Source organism: Balaenoptera borealis (genome assembly GCF_965194805.1).
Source record: "Balaenoptera borealis genome assembly, chromosome: 1".
NCBI lineage: Eukaryota > Metazoa > Chordata > Mammalia > Artiodactyla > Balaenopteridae > Balaenoptera > Balaenoptera borealis.
The window spans coordinates 127183799-127208495 of NC_138860.1; the positions used below are offsets into that span (position 1 = coordinate 127183799).

The window sequence follows — 24697 nt, forward strand, 5'->3', positions numbered from 1 at the left end:
GATAAAGTATAATTGTTGTGTCATTTATTTAATTATTCAGTGCTTCAGTCTGGGTTTAATTGTAGGCAACAGAAGGCAATTCTGACCGATTCAAGTAGAAAAGGTATTTATTGAAAGCATATTGATTAGTTTACCAAATTGCTGGGCAGGCTGAGGCCTTAAAGAGTCAGGAACAAGAGAGACTACGTAACAGAAAAGACATATCTAAAAATCATGGCATAAAACCCGTCCAGTGATAGGAATGCACCTTGAATTGCTGATGGCTAGACTCAGCTACTACATTACTGCTACCATTGCCTTTGGAAACTTAATATTGCTTCTGCGGCCTGCTGCCAAAATCTGACCTTTGCCGTCCCAGCTTCTTACTGTCTCTAGCTCTTAATTTAGAGTCCTTGGTGGGAATGTCATGTTGGCAGGATATAGATTAAGTGCCCGTGTCCATGCTGCAGGGGTGACAAGAAGAATGACTATGTGGCATTGTTAGCTTCTCTATAAGGAGGGGGGGCTCTGCCTTCTGTGAAGACTCATAAAGTGGTATATTCCCTAATTATATGAGGGAGCTCAGGTACTAAGCACCTCCACCCCTAAATACCTGTCCTCTACATTTGGTTTGTCAGATATGATAGATCTATTTTTGCTACTTCCAAAGCAGTTATAGAAGAAATTGCAGTCAGTTCAGTTACTTAGGTTTGATTTACTTAGTCCTGTGTTCCTCTCTACCTGTGAGGCAGAGTGGAAAGAGCTTTGCAGTTAAACAGATCTGAGTTTGAAATCTGGGTTTAGTGCTGATTTTGGTTAATCATTTTGTGATACTAAGCCTATTTTCTCAACTATTACATGGTGATGGTACTACCTTCTTTGCAGGATTTAGGTACTTACAGTAAAGTGAATAGAGATATGTATAAAGTGCTGCAGGGGAAGAAAGGAAGCAGGGCATGACTCAGGAAACAAAGTTATCTTACAGTCTATGTCAATAGATCATTTTAGCCTAAGAAGCTGACAACTATAGCCTCGGAGCTGTAATTTAATTCCTGTATTTCATCTGGAAGTTAAGGCATCTTGGTAATACCATTTTTAAAAAGTACATTAAATTAAGTCTGAGAAAGGATGATTTGTTATATCAAGTATAAGAATTATTCTTGTAATTAGCTGATTACTGTTATTTGTTAATTAGTTCTCAAATAGGTGTATATGGTTAGTCTGTTGATTTTTAACTGCTATTGCTTCTATGCCCAATGTGCTCCTTCAGGGAATTACTATGCATGGTTTGGCAGTAGGTTTCACTTAGGTAAATGAGTCTTTGTCTGTCTATAAGTCATTAGGATATGTTTAAATGATTTTAGTAAGATTTAGAAGGACTTTTTAGAAATAGAATATAACTCTAGGATGTATTTTATATATAATAATTAGTAGGTTTGTCCTTAGGTTTCTGAAGAATATTCTTTAAAAGCTTATTCCTGTTTCAAATGCTTTCCTGTCTACATCTCTGGTTATGAAGTCTTTGTTGGAGAATGAATTGGGGATCGAAACAGTTGATGATTTAAAACATTTGTTACTTAATAAACAGTGATCAATAGAATAGATTCTATTTGGCTTTTAGTCTGTTATCGTGAATACTCCTCTTCTTGGTGACTTATCTCACTTTACTCCTACCTGGAATTAAGTATAAAAATATAATTAGAAGTAAATTTTAGTCAGAAAGTAATAAACTATTATGAAATAATAGTTTGGAAACTTAAAATCATTGAGTGGTTTTCAGTTTTAAAGCTTGAATTTCAAAATACAGTTTGAATTTATTTTATACATTATGGAACATTTTCAAGTTAAAACAGTATTATCCCAGCTTCTGACATATATCATAGCTTCTCAGGCTGTGTATCCTGAGAAAAATGAGTGGTGACTGCATTGAATAAAAATTATGAGTAGAACTCTGTTTTGTTTTGTTTTACCTTATTTGCTTTTTAAAAGGAGCATTTTACTTTGTCTTGCAATGCAAAATATTTGCATTTAGTTTTTCCATATACTTCAATAAGAAACTAGTTCATGTCAGAAATCATTTACCGAAACACATGACACAGATGATTGCCTTTTATTGTGGAAGTTCACATCAATTCCTTAGCTCCTGTTTGAAATGTCACATTAATTGTGTCAGTACTCTTGTTCTGATTTCTTTTTGATTTTCTGTCTGTATTTCACCTATTCCAACTATACTGAGCTATTCTCTTTGCCTGGAATGGTTGTCTATACTTCTAACTCACTGCCAGCAAAACCTGGCCGTGATTCTGAATCACTCAAAGTACATGTTAAAAATACTGATTTCTCGGCTTCACCCCTGGAGATTCTAATTCACTAAATCTGAAGTGAGTCCTAGACATCAACTCTATATGTGGTTCTGGTGCACAGTGAAGTTAGGAAGCACGGCTCTAACTTTTACCTGACATTCCAAATTTACTTTAGTACTTCTTCAAAAAAGTATTCTTGACCTCCTTGTTTGCTTTTATGGTATCCTTTGTCTGTACTTTGATTATAACATGGTTATACTAATTATAGTATGTCTCCCTCATTAGATTATAAACTCCTTGAAGGGAAAAAGGATTATATTTTATTTCACTTTGTACTTCTAGCATCTAGCACAGTACTTGGCACTTAGTAGGTGCTCAGTAGGTATTGGATAAATAAACTTGTGACTTGGAAATACTTTAACCAGTTAGGCAAAACAAACACAAGTCTGTACTTTAAAAGTAAAAACATTTGTCTTCTAAAGTGTGTTAGTCTAGTTTTTAGCAAATGTTAATGTTATAAAAGACTTTTAAATACATAAGCTGCCAGAATTTTATAATACTGTATCAAAATATTGATTCAGAGAGGGGATTTTAATGGTTATGGGGGAAAATAAAAAGACCTGCTCATAAGCGGTTCATAATTGCCCTCCACCTTATCTATTATCCTTTTCATACGTAGGTTCCATGGAGTTCAGGTGTCTTGCACTTTGTGCCCATGCTTTCTGTAACCTTACCCACCCTCAGAGATTTTGTTTTTCTTTGCCTGGTTTTAGCTTCCTGAAACATTTCACTATTTTTAGGAAATTTTGTGTCCTCAAATACTTGTTCTGGACTAAATCCCTGTTTTGCTACCTCCAGTATGCTTTAAATGCTTAAGATGAGGAAGCGAAAAGGCATTAAGCAGGGCTTAGGTTCTAAAGTCAGTATGTGAAGCAAAAATTGAGCTAAAATGTTTCTTGTGAAGTTTCTTAAATAGCACATAAAGCACAATATAGTATTATCTTTCATCAAGTCTAACATAGCAGTTTTAGAGCAGTGCTAGAGCAAATTACTGTTTTCTTTTTCTTTGGTGGAACATTTGATGAAGTGGTTCACTTAACGATTAAGGGACATGTTTTATGAAAAATAGCCGTATCTTTAACACTAGAATCGTGACGCTCATGCTGTGAGAGGCACATGGGAATTGAGACTGAGGGAATGTAGAATTGTAGCTCCCATCTCATCTCATGTTTACTTTGGGGAATAAATGCATTGAGTAATAGGGTGGATGAAGTCTGTCTTTCCTTTTATTTTTTTTGGCTCAGTGCATAAGAATTAAGTTTATGGAGTTAAATGTGTATATAATTTTTCTTAAAATATGATTTAGCTCTGCTATGAGTTGGGTGGATGTGAGTTTTTGTAACGATCCCTATCTGATAAACTATTTCTATAGTTAAATCCAGTAGCTTTTCTTTTTTTTTTAATTTTTTTTATTGAAGTAGAGTTGATTTACAATGTTGTGTTAATTTCTGCTGTACAGCAAAGCGACTCAGTGATGGTCCAGTAGCTTTTCTGACACTATTTTTTCCCTTACTCTGTATTTTAATCATTATGTGAGATTAATATTCTTAATTTAAACCTTTATTCATCTCCCCTTACTCATAAACTCTTAGAGTATGCAAAATAAAGTTCAAATCCCTTATGCTGGAACTCAAGGCTTTTGCAATCTGTCCATATCTAGTATTCTGATCATTTAATTTCAATTCCTTATGCTCTAGCCAATACCTTCTTATAAGTCTCTGTTTTGGCCTCTGTCATTGCCTTACACTGGTCCTTCCGTCTACAGTTTTTTCCTTCCACCCTCCTTTCTAGTTTTCCTATGCCCAAATTCACTTCATACATTCCCTAAAGCTTTCTCAATCCTTCTTGCATAAATATTTTATTTGTACTTCTATCATGGCACTTTTTTGTATGTATTGATCTTATTTCTTCAAGGTAGGTTCTGATACTATATTTGTATTCCTCCAAGTACATTCTTTAATATATTGTGCAGAGTTGAATGAATGAATGAATGAATAGTATGCTAAAGATCCCTAGTTAAGTGGAACCTAATTGGTCTAGTTTAGAAAGGAAATATATATGAATATTGTTTATTTATAGTCTCTTTAGATCTTTATTCTTATACTGCACTGAGCTAAAAGTGCTCTATAGTAGATTTTATAAACTATTCCCTGACTCCTACTTTTGGGATCCATGGGTGGGGTGATCTCACCAGGGAACTTCAGATTCATTTCTTTCTATGAGAAGTCTATAGAGTCTTGCCGAAGACAAGTTATTCCCTATCTTTCTACTGTTTAAGTTCCCTCAGAATGCACTTTTGAGTTTTTGGTCTCCTATTCTTTTTAACTTCTTTCTCAAGTAATAAATATTAGAATTAGAAATGTGAATTCTGGTAAGGTTGTAAATTAAAAAAGAAAAAAAGTCACTAACTGCCTGTTATTGTTGTTTTAAAAATCAGATTGGTAATATAGCTTTTGACAGTTATTTTTTATTCTGCTGCGGATTTGATCTTATACATAAGAAGATATTGTGTACGGTGGAACATTAATAAGATACTTCAGGAATTTTCTTGTATAATTTCTCATTAAAATAATATGGAGAAAGGCATGGTTATTACGGTTCATTGGAGATGCTTGTGACTTTCCGATAAGGTCAGCCAAAATGGACCCCTATTTTTGGCCTCCTCCTCCATCCCCCCTGCAACACACATTCACTCTCCACTGTCCACCATAATTCAGATACTGTGTTAGGGATTTTATAAAGAATTATTTATTCCTTGAACTTTTATGAGAGAATCCCCTCCCCCCCTTTTTGCATATTAAAAAGGGTTACTCAGAATGGTTAAATGACTTGCTTAAGGTACATTAAAGGCACTGTTAAATAACAGAACCAGAATTTGAATTCAGGTGTTTGGACTTTATGGCTGGAGCATTTCTATTATTTCACAGCTATCTCCTCCCTAAGAAATTATAACAGATAATATTTATGTAATATTTACAACTAGAGAATTCTTTTAATACCATGATCTCATGTTATTCTTATGACAGTCCTATAGAGGTTGGTAAAATGCACACTGCTCATTTATACCTTATTTAATTAAAAAATGTATATCTACATGTTGAATGTGGTGCTTATGAAAATCATTCATATTAATTGAATAATATAAGGAGCACCTTCCCATTTTCCTATTTTTTCCATAGTTTTTACTATTGTCTAAGTCTTCATGATTTCATGCTTCATGTACTTCATGCTTCTGTACTTCAGCAGCTTTGTAGCTGTTTATTCCCTGTCTCTAGTCTCTTTCCCCCTCCAGCCCATCCTACACACAGCTGTTAGAATTGTCTTTCTCAGACACTGCTTTTACCATTTAACTCCCACGATTAAGAACCTGCAGTGACTGCTGTTTCTCTAAAAAAATCCAAAAATTTCAACCAGTGTTCAGTCTTTACTGCTTTGTTAATTACAACTTACTATGTTCATTTGTTGATTTGTTACGATGTCTACTACATAATATTTATTCACTCCTATTTCTATTTTTTTTTTAACCATTCATCCCACTTAGAGCACTTAGAATATCCTCTGTGCTGTCCTTTCCTACCCATATAGCTTTCTTTCCTTTGTGTCACTATGTAGAACTTTGTAGAGTACCCTGTACAGGGAGGTTACTGAGTGATATTTTTTAAACCATTAGTTAATTTATAAAATTTTCTCAATAATTAAATATACAGTTAAAACGTTATTACTATTTTTATTTTATGATTTTACCTCCTTTTTTGTGAACAAAAGGACTAGAACAGTAGTAAATATGCTTTGTAAATAATTTGTAATATACTATCATAGTTATTGTCAAGATAATATTAACTCATGCCTTTGAGTATTCTGCTTCTTGTCTTCTGTCATTTCCCAACAGTATTTTTTCTCATATACTTTGTAAAAATACAAATAATAGTGTTTGAATATAGATACTTATGTATTCTGAGCAGTCTGTCATTTTATTCTCAGGTTGGCAGCTGATCTGTCTGCCACTCCACGTGATGTTCTTGGTGAAGTGCATAATATCTTGAATAGGTGAACGTTTAGAATAGTTAAGAAGCTGAAATGTGCTCTGAGGAGAATAGTGACAATGCTAAAAGGAGCATTTTGGCCACTGCTATCATGCTCTTATGTTTAGATAATAAGATCCATATTCAAGACTAAGGAGACCATTAAGGGTTTTATGGAGCAAAGGGGAAATTTCTTTATTGATTTGTAAATAGATAGAAGGGTTTTGGGCTGTTGAAGAAGTGAGAGATGCTTATTTTTCATCAATACCACAATGTCTTCATTCCTGACACTATCTTCATATCTGGGAATTTGATTTCCTCGACTTTGGTCTTCTTTTGAATTGTCTTGGGGTCTTGTTCTTCCATATTAAGCTTACAGTCAGCTTGTCAAGTTCTTAAAATCCTTTTGGGATTTTGATTTGCAATGCAGTGAGTTTTAGATTAATTTAGAGAGAATGGACTTCTTTATGGTATTTTATCATTCAATTTATGAATAAGGTATATGTACATTTAATTATGTGTTTAACATCTTTCAACTAAGCTTTATAATTTTGTTTTTGTTTTTTTAAAACATATTGGCTTTTTTAAAAAATAAATTTATTTATTTATTTATTTATTTATTTATTTATTTATTTATTTTTGGCCACGTTGGGTCTTCATTGCTGCATGCGGGCTTTCTCTAGTTGCGGCGAGCGGGAGCTACTCTTTGTTGCAGTGTGCGGGCTTCTCATTGGGGTGGCTTCTCTTGTTGCGGAGCATGGGCTGTAGGCACGCAGGCTTCAGTAGTTGTGGCACACAGGCTCAGTAGTTGTGGCTTGCGGGCTCTAGAGCACAGGCTCAGTAGTTGTGGCGCATGGGCTTAGTTGCTCCGCGGCATGTGGGATCTTCCTGGAATAGGTCTTGAACCCGTGTCACCTGCATTGGCAGGCAGATTCTTAACCACTGCATCACCAGGGAAGTCCAAGCTTTATAATTTTGAATTTTTAGTTTTCGGTAGAATTTTTAGTTGTCATATTTTTTTGGTTGATACTGTAAGTGGTACCCTTTAAAAATACATTTTCTTACTTCTGATGCGCATGCAGTTGGTTTTTGTTCTAGCAACTCACTGAACTCTTATTAATTTTAATAATTTGACTGTAAATTCTCTTTTGGTAGCCATAAAATCTAAATTACAGTTTTCTTCCTTTAAAATCTTTGTACCATAAAATTTTTTTTTATTCTTCAAAAGCTCTTCATATTTGAAAATTTGGGGATAAAAGTTGTCTTTAAAGACCTCAGAATTAGTAGTCCAGGGAAATCCTTTATTTTACACATGAGAAAAATGTGTTCTTGAGAGGTAAAGTGACGTTTAAGGTCAACAACTGTGTGGTGGCAGACCTAATGCTAGAATCCTTGTATAATGATTATATTATATTGTGTTGCCCAATTCATCAATATAAATAAGTGAAATATTGAAGAAGAAAGATAAATGAAAGCAATTAATTAAAAATAAGTATAACTGTTGATACATCTTAGGAAGTTGATGTTTGCATGATAACTCAGTATACTGGATTTACTATTGTAAACAATAATCTAATAACCTTACCAAAATTACAGTAGCTTGTCTTCAGAGCTTCCTCCTATAATAAGCTTTCTCTAGAGCTGTCCATCTATTTTAGTTTGAAAATAACTCAGAAAATTATTTTTATTTTCATTTTGGCCCTCCAATAGAGTGCACCTGTGGGCGTCTTATGTCGTTTTTATGTCAGAATGTGCAATAACTTGATTTCCTAAGTATTTGTGATGGCCTTGTTAAATAGTCTTGCTGAATGATTATTTTAAAATCAATTATAAACCAATTTAAGATTCAGTGGCTTCCAAGGATCGTGTTGTAAATGTAAAGAAATCACAATTTAGATTGGAGGCATTTAGCATAGTGTTTAAGAGTTCAAGCTCTTAAACTGTCTCTATTTGTTGATGACATACTATTATGTATAGAAAACCCTAAAGAGACTCCACCAAAAAATTGGTAGAACTAATAAACAAAAAAATCAGTAAAACTGCAGGATACAAAATCAATATACGAAAATCTCTTATGCCTCTACTAATAACGAACTATCAGAAAGAGAAATTAAGAAAACAGTTCCATCAAGAACAATAAAATACCTAGGAATAAATTTAACCAAGGAGGTAAAAGACCTGTATGCTGAAAACTATAATACATTAATGAAAGAAATTGAAGAATACACAAATAAGTGGAAAGATAGTCTGTGTTTTGTGGACTGGAAGAATTAATACTGTTAAAATGTCTGTACTACCCAAAGCAGTGTGTACTACCCAAATGTCTGTACTACCGAGTGCAATCCATATCAAAATTCCAATGGCATTTTTCACAGAAATAGAAAAAACAACCCTAAAGTTTGTATAAAGCCACAAAAGACCCCAAATAGCCAAAGCAGTCTTGAGAAAGAAGAACAAAGCTGGGGGCATCAAACTCCCTGATTTCAAACTATATTAAAAAACCATAGTAATCAAAGCAGTGTAGTATTTCATAAAAACAGATGCATAGACCAGTGGAACAGAATAGAGAGCCCAGAAATAAATCCACACATATATGATCAGTTAATTTACGACAGAGGAGCTAAAAATATACAATGGGGAAAGGACAGTCTCTTCAATAAATGGTGCTGGGAAAACTAAACAGCTACATGTAAAAGATTGAAATTAGAACATTTTCTCACACCATATACAAAAATAAACTTAAAATGGATTAAAGACTTGAATGTAAGACCTGAAACCATAAAATTCCTAGAGGAAAACACTGGCAGTAAGCTGTTTGATGTTGGTCTTGGTGATGATTTTTTGGATTTGACATCAAAACCAAAGGCAACAAAAGCAAAAATCAACAAGTGGGACTACATCAAACCAAAAAACTTCTGTACAAAAGGAAACCATCCACAAAATGAAAAGGCAATCTACTGAATAGGAGAAAATATTTGCAAATCATATGTCTGATAAGGGGTTAGTGGTCAAAATATATAAAGAACTCGTAAACTCAATAGCAAAAAAACAAGCAATCCAATCAAAAAATGAGCAGAGGATCTGAATAGACATTTTCCAAAGAAGACATACAGATGGCCAATAAGTACATGAAAAGGTGCTTAACATCACTAAGCGTCAGGGAAATGCAAAGAAAACCACAATGAGATATTATTGTAAATAGTCTAGAGATGATTTAAAGTACAGGGAGGATATTGCTGTGTAGGTTAACATGCAAATACCAAGTCGTTTTGTATAAAGAACTTGAACATCTGTGGATTTTAGTAATCATAGGGATTCCTGGAACCAACCCCCTGCAGATACCCAGGAACAACTGTATTGGGGGACCAATAAAAGGAGCCTGATACGTTTGATGTCATATAACTTTAGGTAGGTGCTAGGTTGGTCTGAGAAATAGGAAGGAAGAAAGACAATTGGTGGGGGTGGGATACACACTAATTTAATTTACTTCTCTTCCTGTCTTCTTTCTTTTCTCCTTTCCTTCTTCCTCCTTCCCTTTTCCAACCAACAAATACGTATTGAGAGCATATGGTGTTTAGAATACACTCGCCAATTTTTGTAATTTCAACTGATGTGGGGATACAAGGAAGAGAAAAGGGCAGAAGAGTGAACTATAAATTCCATGAAAAACCTAAGTGCTTGGCTGGTGGCAGTGGGAGTGACCTCAAAATAAGTCAGATCAACTTGACATTTCACTATGGAAAATGGTAATAAGTATTTCTAAGAAATTTCTGAGGACTTCTAGTGGAGAATTGATAGAAACAATGTTGTAATTCTCTGTCATGTTATATCTGACTCAGGGATGTTAAAAGGATAAGTGAAATTAACATTTGTGAACATAATTTGATTTCTTTGGAGAAAAGATATTTCACAGAGTTTTATATTAATGGTTTCTAAGAATTTGACCTGAGCATGAGTGGGAGATTACTCAATTCAGTAAAAGGTACCCTGACATTAAATCCTTATACCTACCCATTAACTTATATTTAATTATATCCATCTCCAAGGCTTCAAATCATGAAACTCAGATATGTTGTTTCAGAAAGTAAAACCCCTATTAATCAGAACTTAATTTACCTAAACTGTCAGTTTTTTTCTACCATACTGGAAGCAAAGGACAATCAAATAAAATCATATTAGGGAGCTTGTTCTACAAACATATTTTCAGATTTATTCTGGGCAAGTAAAAGCTAACTTAATATTCTGTACTTTTTCTATCTATTTTGTTATATTTAATAAAAATAGATACTCAAATGTTAGCTTTGATATACTGATAAAGATTTTTATTTAGTAGATTGATTGTACTTATTCAAGAAAGTAGTTTAGATGTTGTCTTTTTTTTTTTCATTTCATTATTTATTTAGATGTTTAGCTCTCGCACTAGGTTTTTACAAACTGGTGAACACTGACAAATTATTTGTCTCACAGAACTATAACCACATATTACAAGATAATATAAGTATATGGTCAAACTAACATTAATATACATCACCATTTGGTCAATTTCATAATAAACTATCAAGTATCCAAGTATTGAGTTACACAGCTCAAAAGGCATATAAAAATTAGATGTCTGCTCAGTTCACTAGCAGAAACCCACTTCTTTTTTTTAAAAATTAATTTATTAATTTATTTATTTTTGGCTGAGTTGGGTCTTCACTGCTGTGCACAGGCTTTATCTAGTTGCGGCGAGCGGGGACTACTCTTCGTTGCAGTGCTTGGGCTTCTCATTGCGGTGGCTTCTCTTGTTGCGGAGCATGGGCTCAGTAGTTGTGGCTCACGGGCTCAGTATTTGTGGCGCATGGGCTTAGTTGCTCCGTGGCATGTGGGATCTTCCCAGGGATTGAACCTGTGTCCCCTGCATTGGCAGGCGGACTCTTAACCACTGCGCCACCAGTGACGTCCCCACTTTTTTTTTTTGAAAGGGAGGTTGGGAAGAGAAGACATAAAAGCACATGTCCAACAAAAATAATAGCTGGTAAACAACTTCCAGTAGGTATGGAAAAATAACAAGAATTTCAAAAATTTTATGACTAAGAATTAGCTACAATAACAAAATATCTTTATCTTTAAAAAATATTTACTAAATTAAAGAGCATATTCTACATATTCTATACAAGATAAAGGCAGTATCTTACTAGAAATATTTAATAGCCCTCTCCTGTTCCTTTTTAGGCTCTTCCTGTTAAGTGGCACACAAAAGTGCAAACATTAGAATAATTGTAAAGCTTTTTTGCTTGGAGATGTTAAAGATATACTTCTATATACAATGTAGATTTTCAAAATGCAGATTTTCCATAACAGCAGAAATGAGATTTATGGAAAGATATTAAATAACACCATATGACTTGGTAAAAAATTTAACAAAAATCAATGGTTATGCAAACCTGATGTATACTGGTATGAATGTGGGCAAATGTAAATGTAAAGTGAGCAAGGAAATAACTATATAGGCCCTGCTTTCAATGTAAGAAATGACTGAAGCAGTAAACCACATAAGATCTAGAGTAGTCTTAGTTCCTAGGGTTTTAGTTCTATATGATACTAAAAAATATACAAGTGTTACACTGGATATTTTGGTACCTAATCTTTCTAAATTTCTTATGCATTGAAAAGATTCTAGCATGGGAATAGATTTTAAGACATAACTCAGTACTGCATGAGTTCAGGAATTGGAACAAATGATAAACAAATTTGAAATGCTGAACAGCAAGAATCTTTTGCTAAGTGTCCAAATACGTTGATCGTAACCTAAACATAGAAGTTCTGTCAAGCAGGTAAACTGGTAAAATTGCTTTTCAGTACTCCTGTAAAAGCTTCATTAGACTTGTTCACTGAGCCAACTTCTTGGCTAATATGTGCAACAAATTAGGTCCTGTTTGAAGTTCTACTTCCAAGACAACAGCATCAGACACCTCAGTTTTATTGACTGTTGAAGTCTTGGCAGCACAAACATATTTGAGAATGATACTTCTCTAAGTACAAAAGTTACTTGATGTTAAAATCTCCATTCTGCTTTTGTTTTCTGATCTGTACTGCATCTTCCTGTTTCATTCCGCCTTCTGTTAATGCTAGGGCAACAAGCAGTGGAGCTGTTCCAAGGCTTGCAACACGGTAAACAGCAGTATAGTAACCAGGTTCTTCATAAAACTTGATTTCACAAGACATAACTAGCCATCAACAGTAAGGTTGGATGGTGGTGCACCTTCATGAAAAGACCAGTCAAGAACATGGATGCCTTCTTTTTCTGTAAGAGCAGTGTCATACATTGCTTTACATACTCTTACTATTGTGGTATTCCATACTTCTTAAGTTTCTCAATAACTTTGTTCAAGGTCTCTTTGGTTGGATTGTGTATAATAATAAAAATCATGTTTTTGTATGTGCCTTCAATGGGAGTTGGGCAGTTCATGCAAGACATGTTAATTTAGTCAGAAAATACTTATTAGGGCTATGAAAGAATTAAACAAATTGAATACAGAAATGATGTAAAGAAACTTCAGCTTATTCCACTTGAAATTCTCAGTGCTTTGAGTATGAAGTTGGGAATAATGGGGAATGAGATGAACCTCCTAAGAAGAAGAAAGTCTTCAATCCTGTAATACTGAGCAACAGAGAGGAAGTGTTTTGAGGCTCACCCTGTCTAGGTCAGAACTGGAAAATGCCCTGTGGATTTCAGTTCAACACTTCTGTGTCCAGGTAACTGCTCTTATGCGGCTTCTTGGTGGAGGTGGTAGTGAATTTCTACAGCTCTCATGTCCTCATAAAGGTCATAATGTGCTTGGCAGTAATCTTCACTGACCTTCAGAAACTCCGTAAATGTGTGATGACAGAAAGGATTATGTTTACTCATTGAAAACTGTGGCCGAATCATGCAGTGGATACCAAAGTGGCAGCGACACAGGCAGCTGAGGCTGCAGCTGCAGGGCGGGGCTCCGTGGTGATTGGTTGCAGGGTGGAGACAGTGCAGGTGTTGACAGAGGCAGCAGGCAGGTATTGGGTTTTGAAAAATAGTTGAAATCAGAACGTTCCATTCCCCAAGCATTCTTTGTCTGATTTTATTGTAATTAAAAGAAGACTTTGGGAATATTTTTCAGGTTTTTTAAAGGTGAAAACAGACTTAAAATCTGTAGCTCTAAAATTAAATGATTTGCTTATTTAAAGTTTTAAAAATATTTGTAATGAAGTTTAAAGGATAAATTTCATTGAGTCATGAAAAATGGAAATACTGAAATGAGATTCTTATGAGGAAAGTGATGTCCCCTTAATATTTGTTGATGCGAGTATAGAAATTATTACAGATTTTCTTTTAGCTCTGCTCACTATTTATTTGGGAGTGAAAGTGGAGTGAAAGGCAATGTATTCCATTCTGCCAAAGAATGTAGTAGTGGGTGGAAAGTGTGTGGGCTTTGAAATCAAATCTCATCTCTTCTGCTTACTAGTCATGCAGCTTTGGGCAAGTGATCTGCCCTCACTGAATTTCCTTATCTTTAGAATGGAGACAATAATAGTCTTCACGGGATTGTTGTGATTTAGTGAGAATTAAGTATCTGAAAAGACTGCAGCATAATGCCTGTCACACAGTAAACTCAACAAATATTTGCTTCCATCATCTTGTCATCTTACCTTGTTTCCATTTTTCCATAACTTCTAATCTTATTTTTTTATAATCTTATTGAAATATGAAATCCAAATTTGATAATTTGGGTAAAATAGTAGGTGTACAATTTAATATGGAATGGTTACATCAAATTCATGTCAATTTAACACCATTATAATGCTTTAAAAATTGTTGAATTATATTTAATTGAGATTTATTATTATCTTCCAGTTAATTATCCTTTTATTTTGTCTGTCATAGTCTCCATTAATACTTTTCCTCTTTAATTTTTGTCTTAGTTGACTTTTTGATCGAATTGAAGAACAGAAGTGGTAGTAAAATACTCTTCACTATCCGTGTTGTGTCTCTGTATTTTATTCTTTGCCAAATAGATTTTAAAAAACTGATATAAGTGATACCTCAGAAGCATAGCCATCCAAGTCTTCTTAAAGAAAAGAATATCTAAACTTAATTCTTAAGAATATCTTTCTTATTGCCCAGAGAAAATAAGAGGACCTTTTCATTTACTTGCTATTCGAGATTAGAAATGTACCAGAAAAGGCTTATTAATGATGTTTGCATATATTTTTCACGCAAAATGTGCAGTTCAGGCATTGTGGTCTAGTCCTAGGAAACTGTTTATAGCATCCTAGTGAGATTATATATAGACTGCTAAAATCTTCTACTGATGTTAAGCAAGATTCCAAGATACTTGTCATAAAAGTAGATGAGTTGGGGAGACTGATTAAGTCAGTACAGATCATTACTGGAAAAATAACAAAAGTAAAATTTTTGTTAAGCATGAGAATATGTGAAAGATTGCATATATTGATTTCCATTATGATGGATTGTATACAATATATCAAGATGTAAAAAATTGTATCCTATGTCTTTTGACAGAAGTAGGTTATACTAGATCAGTGGATGCAACATTCTTTTTTCTTCTTTTATTAACTTTATTAACTGAATGTTGCCAGTGAATTTAAAATGTTATTTTTTCTGAACAACTAAATACAGAACTCAATACCTTTAATTGTTCTTCAAATTAACTGGATTTGATCCAGTACTTTAACTTTTACAAACTACTTCGTAACACTCTACTCAGGTTATTTCTGTTTCATTAGTATGTCATTTATTGCACAAAGCTTAATATTATGCTTTATTTATTTACCAGACATTCCTCTGATAAAAACAGAAAAATAATTTCTAGAAGGAAAGGTAAGGTAAGAAAGTTTTATCTAATATTGATGACATATTTTTCTAGGAAACCATTAGCATCTAATGCTATTACAGCTAGAATTTAAAAACAAATTTAATGGACCCCAATAAATGCACCTTTGGGTCATGCCAATCTTATTATTACGCACATTTTACACTGAATTTAACCATTCACTAGGAAACCAAAATGGAAACTTCTGAGTACAAGCAGTTTTTTAGCTTTTCCTTATTATTAACTCATCGTTATTGTTATTAGCAATAGTAATATTAGTACACCTTTTCAAATACACCAATTTTATAAATTTGTTAAAAAAGCCTTTTAGTTTTCTCTTTTAAAATTTGGAACACCATCTACCCCCAGTTTCCTACATATATGCCTTTTAAAATATTTTGCCAGTTATTTTCCCCTATCTAGAGCTTATTTTCTTTCTTCCTTTTTTAAAATTAACATCTTTATTGGCGTATAATTGCTTTACAATTTGTGTTAGTTTCTGCTGTATAACAGAGTGAATGAGCTATATGTATACATATATCCCCATATCCCCTCCCTCTTGCGTGTCCCTCCCACCCTCCCTATCCCACCCCTCTAGGTGGTCACAAAACACTGAGCTGATCTCCCTGTGCTAGGCAGCTGCTTCCCACTAGCTATCTGTTTTACATTCGGTAGTGTATATATGTCAGTGCTACTCTCTCACTTCATCACAGCTTACCCTTCCCCCTCCTTGAGTCCTCAAGTCCATTCTCTATGTCTGCATCTTTATTCCTGTCCTGCCCCTAGGTTCTTCAGAACCATTTTTTTTTTTAGATTCCAGATATATGTGTTAGCATACGGTATTTGTTTTTCTCTTTCTGACTTACTTCACTCTGTATGAGAGTCTCTAGGTCCACACACCTCACTACAAATAACTGAATTTCGTTTCTTTTTATGGCTGAGTAACATTCCATTGTATATATGTGCCACATCTTCTTTATCCATTCATCTGTTGATGGACACTTAGGTTGCCTCCATGTCCTGGCTATTGTAAATAGAGTTCAATGAACATTGTGGTAATGACTCTTTTTGCATTATGGTTTTCTCAGCGTGTATGCCCAGTAGTGGGATTGCTGGGTCGTATGGTAGTTCTATTTTTAGTTTTTTAAGGAACCTCCATACTGTTCTCCATAGGGGCTGTATCAATTTACATTCCCACCAACAGTGCAAGAGGGTTCCCTTTTCTCCACACCCTCTCCAGCATTTATTGTTTGTAGATTTTTTGATGATGGCCATTCTGACAGGTGTGAGGTGATACCTCATTGTAGTTTTGATTTGCATTTCGCTAATGGTTAGTGATGTTGAGCATTCTTTCATGTGTTTGTTGGCAATCTGTATATCTCCTTTGGAGAAATGTCTGTTTAGGTCTTCTGCCCATTTTTGGATTGGGTTGTTTGATTTTTTGATATTGAGCTGCATGAGCTGCTTGTAAATTTTGGAGATTAATCCTTTGTCAGTTGCTTCATTTGCAAATAATTTCTCCCATTCTGAGGGTTGTCTTTTCGTCTTGTTTATGGTTTCCTTTGCTGTGCAAAAGTTTTTAAGTTTCATTAGGTCACATTTGTTTATTTTTGTTTTTATTTCCATTTCTCTAGGAGGTGGGTCAAAGAGGATCTTGCTGTGATGTATGTCATAGAGTGTTCTGCCTATGTTTTCCTCTAAGAGTTTTATAGTGTCTGGCCTTACATTTAGGTCTTTAATCCATTTTGAGTTTATTTTTGTTTATGGCATTAGGGAGTGTTCTAATTTCATTCTTTTACATGTAGCTATCCAGTTTTCCCAGCACCACTTATTGACGAGGCTGTCTTTTCTCCATTGTATATTCTTGCCTCCTTTATCAAAAATATGGTGACCATATGTGCGTGGGTTTATCTCTGGGCTTTCTCTCCTGTTCCATTGATCTGTATTTCTGTTTTTGTGCCAGGACCATACTGTCTTGATTACTGTAGCTTTGTAGTATAGTCTGAAGTCAGGGAGCCTGATTCCTCCAGCTCCGTTTTTCCTTCTCAAGATTGCTTTGGCTATTTGGGGTCTTTTGTGTTTCCATACAAATTGTGAAACTTTTTGTTCTAGTTCTATGAAAAATGCCATTGGTAGTTTGATAGGGATTGCATTGAATCTGTAGATTGCTTTGGGTAGTATAATCATTTTCACAATGTTGATTCTTCCAATCCAGGACATGGTATATCTCTCCATCTGTTGGTATCATCTTTAATTTCTTTCATCAGTGTCTTATAGTTTTCTGCATACAGGTCTTCTGTCTCTTTAGGTAGGTTTATTCCTAAGTATTTTATTCTTTTTGTTGCAGTGGTAAATGGGAGTTTTCCTTAATTTCTCTTTCAGATTTTTCATTGTTAGTGTATTGGAATGCAAGAGATTTCTGTGCATTAATTTTGTATCCTGCTACTTTACCAGATTCATTGATTAGCTCTAGTAGTTTTCTGGTAGCATCTTTAGGATTCTCTATGTATAGTATCATGTCATCTGCAAACAGTGACAGCTTACTTGTTTTCCAATTTGATTCCTTTTATTTCTTTTTCTTCCCTGATTGCTGTGCCTAAAACTTCCAAAACCGTGTTGAATAATAGTGGTGAGAGTGGGTAACCTTGTCTGGTTCCTGATCTTAGAGGAAATGGTTTCGGTTTTTCACCATTGAGAACGATGTTGGCTGTGGGTTTGTCATATATAGCCTTTATTATGTTGAGGTAGGTTCCCTCTATGCCGACTTTCTGGAGAGTTTTTATAAGAAATGGGTGTTGAATTTGTCAAAAGCTTTTTCTGCATCTATTGAGATGATCATATGGTTTTTATTCCTTAATTTGCTAATCCCATTGATTGATTTGCGTATATTGAAGAATCCTTGCATTCCTGGGATAAACCCCACTTGATCATGGTGTATGATCCTTTTAATGTGCTGTTGGATTCTGTTTGCTAGTATTTTGTTGAGGATATTTGCATTTATGTTCATCAGTGATATTGGCCTGTAGTTTTCCATCTTGTTTAATTTGTCATTTAAAGCTTGTGTTTCCTTATTTATTTTCATTTTGGATGATCTGTCCATTGGTGAAAGTGGGGTATTAAAGTCCCGTATTATTACTGTGTTACTGTCGATTTCCGCTTTTATGGTTGTTGGCATTTGCCTTATGTACTGAGGTGCTCCTCTGTTGGTTGCATAAATATTTACAGTTGTTATATCTTCCTCTTGGATTGATCCCTTGATCTTTATGTAGTGTCCTTCTTTGTCTCTTGTAATAGTCTTTATTTTCAAGTCTATTTTGTCTGATATGAGAATTGCTACGCCAGCTTTCATTTGATTTCCACTTGCATGGAGTATCTTTTTCCATCCCCTCACTTTCACTCTGTATGTGTCCCTAGGTCTAAAGTGGGTCTTTTGTAGACAGCGTATATATGGGTCTTGTTTTTGTATCCATTCAGCCAGTCTGTGTCTTTTGGGTGGAACATTTAATCCATTTATATTTAAGGTAACTATTGATATGTATGTTCCTATTACCATTATCTTAATTGTTTTGGGTTGGTTTTTGTAGGGCTTTTCCTTCTCTTGTGTTTCCTGCCCAGAGAAGTTCCTTTAGCATTTATTATAAAGTTGGTTTGGTGGTGCTGAATTCTCTTAACTTTTGCTTGTCTGTAAAGGTTTTAATTTCTCCGTCAAATCTGAATGAGATCCTTGCTGGGTAGAGTAATCTTGGTTGCAGGTTTTTCCCTTTCATCACTTTAAATATGTCCTGCCACTCCCTTCTGGCTTGCAGAGTTTCTGCTGAAAGATCAGCTGATAACCTTATGGGGATTCCCTTGTATGTTATTTGTTGCTTTTCCCTTTCTGCTTTTAATATTTTTTCTTTGCATTGAATTTTTGATAGTTTGATTAATATGTCTCTTGGAGTGTTTCTCCCTGGATTTATCCTGTATGGGACTCTCTGTGCTTCCTGGACTTGATTGACTATTTCCTTTTCCATGTTAGGGAAGTTTTCGACTCTAATCTCTTCAAATATTTCCTCAGACCGTTTCTTTTTCTCTTCTTCTTCTGGGACCCCTATAATTCGAGTGTTGCTGTGTTTAATGTTGTCCCAGAGACTGTCCTCAATTCTTTTCATTCTTTTTTCTTTATTCTGCTCTGCGGTAGTTATTTCCACTATTTTATCTTCTAGGTCACTTATCTTTTCTTCTGCCTCAGTTATTCTGCTACTGATTCCTTCTAGAGAATTTTAAATTTCATTTATTGTGTTGTTCATCATTGTTTGTCGGCTCTTTAGTTCTTCTAGGTCCTTTTAAACATTTCTTGTATTTTCTCCATTCTATTTCCAACATTTTGGATCATCTTTACTATTATTACTCTGAATTCTTTTTCAGGTAGACTGCCTATTTCCTCTTCATTTGTTTGGTCTGGTGGGTTTTTACCTTGCTCCTTCATCTGCTGTGTGTTTCTCTGTCTTCTCATTTTGCTTAACTTATTGTTTGGGAGTCTGTTTTTCACAGGCTGCATGTTCGTAGTTCCTGTTGTTTTCGTGTCTGCACCCAGTGGCTGAGGTTGGTTCAGTGGTTTGTGTAGGCTTCCTGGTGGAGGGGACTGGTGCCTGTGTTCCTGTGGGTGGGGCTGGATCTTGTCTTACTGGTGGGCAGGGCCGTGTCCGGTGATGTGTTTTGGGGTGTCTGTTACCTTATTATGATTGTAGGCAGCCTCTCTGCTAATGGGGGGGCGGGGTTGTGTTCCTGTCTTGCTAGTTGTTTGGCACGGGGGTTTCAGCATTGCAGCTTGCTGGCATTGGGTGGAGCTGGGTCTTAGCTTTGAGACAGGGATATCTGGGAGAGCTCTCACCGATTGATATTATGTGGGGCTGAGAGGTCTCTGGTGGTCCAATGTCCTGAATTCTGCTGTCCCACCTTGGAGGCTTAGGCCTGATCCCAGGCCGGAACACCAATACCCTGTCAGCCACATGGTAATCATTCTTTCCAGTGGTGGACCAACAGTGAGACAGGGAGAGTGGTTTGTCCAAGCTAAAATCCAGCTGGAGAAGGTCATGGAGAGGACATAATGGCTGGTTGAACAGAGAGGTGGACCCCAGCAATTCTGTGACTTGACTGTTGGGTTAGTGGAGGCACATTCCCCACAGCAACATTTGTTATTTTGACCATTTCTGTGAGCCATCCAAAATGTTAGAGAAATATAATAACTTGTAGTTTTGCTAATATAATGCACAGATTTGAATTTCAAGCCTTGAAGCTGGTGTGCTTGACTAAGTCAGTAAACTAAATAGTTAGTGGGAAGGTGAGCAATGGAAAACAGGAAGAAAGAGATGGAAAACTTGTCTACACAATACTAATTTTAGCTCTGACAAGAAAAGGGAAGGAGTGGATGGGGCACCTCTGCTGCTTACCTCCTCCTCCATTATAGGAAGAGTGCTTAATATTGGGTAGTGTTTGGAAGCAGAGATTAAAGCAGTCAAGACTTAGGTGTAGGCTATAGGTTCAGGTGCAGATGACTGAGAGTGAAAATGGCAGGCTTGGTGGCTGAAAAGACCTTGGTGAGAGAAGGGCCAGTAGCAGGATGTAATCCCAATGCCTTTCTGTAAGAAAAGAGTCAGGGGCTTTAGAGAATTGATTGGAGAATGTCTAGAACATTAGCCTCTGTATCTCTTCGATGTTCTGTTCTCTGATTTTTGCATTTAAGTGGACATTTAAATTTTTCAGTTAAACCTTACTACGTTTAAAGGAGAAATTACATACCCTAGTGCTGTTCTTCAATTTAAGAGTTTGCTATGGTCTCTGGATGGTTCCATTTAGAATTTCAAGGGCCTATTTTATGTTAGTTATTTGCCATAAATATTGAACAGCAATAATGAGTGCATGCATTTAACTTAGTTATCTGAGTTGATTAAATTATCAATATAAAACAAAACACACCATTAAATTCTTTCAAATGCCAGTTCACATAGTTTCAGGGTAATGCAGAATTATTAAAAGCAAAGGTTCATGTCACACCAATTGGGTTTGACTTCAAACTCCACTACTTACTAGCTGTGTGACCTGAGACATGTTACTTAACTTCTTTGTGCCTCAGTTTCATAACCTGTGAAACAGGTATGTTAATAATATGTATCTTGGAAATAATGTATGAGATAATGCCTGTAATGTGCTTATTTTATTAGTGCAGTGCTGGAGATATACCAAGTGCTCAATAAATGTTATTTATTATTGTATTATACTAAACCCCATGTGACTTACATATATAAGCCTATAGCTACCTAGCTCAACCCATATGTAACATGTCTGTTGGCTGTTGAGTTCCTGTCTCTGCAGTGCAGTTTGAGTTTTATTTCTAATAATATAAGGGCAGAATACCTGGTATCATATAGTCTTATAATGCCAAATATTTAAAATTTGGCAAATTGAAAGTAATTCAGAAAGTCTTGATGGTCCAACACCTGTGGCTAGCATATTTATTATGATTAGTTTTGTAGAGCATTGGTAGCGAGATTTGTTAACTTGGCAGTTCCTCAAGACATGGAAGAAAAGGAAGAAGAAAAGCCAAAAGTAAATTACTCTGCCATCAAGCTAACAATTATATAACAAAATTTGTTGAATTTGCTTGGTCCAGTAGTCATTAGATTGCTGCAGAAGAGGTAACCCACAGAGCATTCTGAATAATTTATGTCAGGAAAAAAAAGTAACACTTATGAGCAGAAACTCAGAGATTTAAGAGAGCATCAATGATCTCTGTGATCCTCAAATCCCCAGTTGCTTTAATTTCAACTACTATTCTAGATTGGGATGATGATATTATTGAAGATAAGCTTGGTGTAGGTTGCTAAAGATGCTCTAAGGTAGTATTATCTGATTAGTAGCGTGGTTAAAGAATGTATAGCAATTTTAAGTGAATGGTTTAAAAACATTTTCACCAATACAGTAACTTATTTAAATTTCATTTAGTGAAAAATTTTTATTATGGTAATACCAGCCTGTTATAAATGAAAAGTTATGCTTTTTGAAATGTCATACTCTAATGGTCTAGAGCAGTGAAAGATTATTTATCTATTTAAAATGTTTTTTTTTTTTTTACCCATTGGTTACTGGTTCCTGACTGGGCCAACGAAGAATTTCAGGGAGGAGGGTAAAGAATGGCCGAGCAGCCCTGATACAGGGCTTACCTGTTCCTTCAATGTTAGACAAACATAATAATGGGAAAGTATTTATTTCAGACCATTTTCCACTCACATATGTTTCTAGAATTGGGTTTCATGCCTTCTTTTTTGAGAGGTTTTAAAATTTCTTTTTCATTTTGATGATCTTTAAAATCTATTTAAGCATGATCTATTTAAGGTATTCTATTAGATCAGACACCGAATAGTGGTAAGGGAAGAAAATATTAGCAGTTTCTTTTTTTTAACCTATAAAAGAATGAAGTTGTGCTTCACTAATATTTATTATATATATTTGAAATAGCAAATACATATGACTTTCAAATTAGTAGATATATATATACATGTGTGTCCTCACATTTTTTTTAACTAACAGGAGTGAGTGTATGATTTAAATAATGTAGAAACTACTTACATAAATAACCACTGTATTTGTTTCAAACCCAGTTTGAACTTTATACAATTTCAGTGCTCACCTTTTGGTTTTGTGCTGAGAGAAGGCCATACCATATGCTTTGTTGTGCAATGTAGGTTTTGCTGGGCCTTGAATAAAGTGTGAGAGTTGAGTGATCACACATGGTACTGTAGGATTGCCAAACTGTAAGAATATCATATTCTTCTATCAATTGGATATATTTGAGGGATTTTTGTCTTAATTTTAATAAGATAACAAAGCAACTTGCTATCGTTATTTATAGGAATGTAGTAGTGTGTCTTCAATGTAGATTTTTTTTTTTGTCTTGATTCTCGCAGTGATTGTTTTGATACCCACTCAGTGAAGACTTAAATAACTGCTGTGATGCTAACCTGATATTCAGGTGAAAAAGGCACTTTAAGGAGATAACAAGTTAGATCTCATGATAACTGGTGTTCAAAGAGTGTTTGTTGGCAAAAGGCTTAGTTAAATATAAGATCTGATTATCCTGAACAGTAAACAGAGCATGGAAATTATGAATGGCATTTTGTGCAACATACTTCTGTGAACAGATGTATTCTATATCATCAAATTATATTGTAGTATGGATGTCAAAATATAGAAAAAAATGAAGTGTAGAACCAGGCCTGAAGTTAACCTCTTTCTCCTGTTAAATACAACAGCAGTCATTTAATTTCAGCAAAATAACATCATCCTTCAAATAGAATTAATGTTCTTAGAATATTATTAGTTTAGTAGCTTTATTAGAATCTGCTTTATAATTTTGTATTAATTTTTAGTTTTGTAAGAAATATAAGCCTAAGGAGTTTATTTTCGTGTATATATTTAAGTATCATTTTACAAATAATTTTACGCTTGGGCCAGGTGAGAGTTTTTTTTTTTCTCCAGAAAAGAGTTCTGAACATTTCTTAACTTTCAGAAACAGTGCATTAGAATATGTGGTTGAATTTCTAAACCTTTGGAAATTCAGTCTGTTTTCTGTCCTGTTTTTTATTTATTATCTACAGATATAATGAATATTTTTTATGATATATTGATTATGTTAACCAAAGGTTATAGTACTTATATTGAAACTCAAAATTATCCTTAGGAAAGTGTTGATTGAATTTATAATTTTAAGCTGAAGTGACTACTTCTTTATGAAATTGACATTGTATAGATATTAAGTAATCATTTCATTTCAAGGAACGAAATTAACCCACCAAAAACATGACCTAAAGGAATATTTTTATTTTTATATTGAGATTTATAGGTCAGTTCATTCTTGTTTAATAGTGGCTTATAACAGAAAAGATATGATTGATAATAACTTAATATAAATCATTTTAAGTTATTAAAACGAGAAGATATATTTTCCATTTTAAGAGGAATAACTTTCACCATTCTGTGAGTATGAATCAGTAACAGCTGAAGATCTGATCTTTGAATGTGGCAGGGTTGGAACCCTTTCAAAATAGAAACCTAGCCAATTTTCAAGAAAAATCACAGTGTTTCAGTTCTGAACTTTAATGTCTTTGGACGCTATGCAGCAGAACATTTTCTTCTTGCTATCTCTTTCCAAACTAATTACATATGCCACATTAATTTTTCCCTTATGTTTGGGAAGCTTAAGTATATGGTAGAATAAAGAATTGCCTGATTCATGTTCACCAGTTTTAATGGAAAGATCAAGATGAGAAGCATTTAAAAGAGACTTTGTAATTTTCTCTCAAAGAAAATGAAAGCAAAAATGAAAATGTTTCATTCACTCAATGAATGTTTATTGAATACCTACTATATGCCAGGCTCTATTACTAAGCCTGAGTGATACAGTGGTGAACAGGACAGATAAAAGTCCCTGCCCTCAGAGAAATGC

General features: G+C 34.6%; 1 protein-coding gene across 3 annotated transcripts in view; it reads left to right on the forward strand.

Moving 5' to 3' along the window:
• PIGK (phosphatidylinositol glycan anchor biosynthesis class K) overlaps positions 1-24697 on the forward strand; it is a 135705-nt gene that overhangs the window by 12619 nt on the left and 98389 nt on the right. The gene's annotated exons all lie outside the window — the stretch shown is intronic.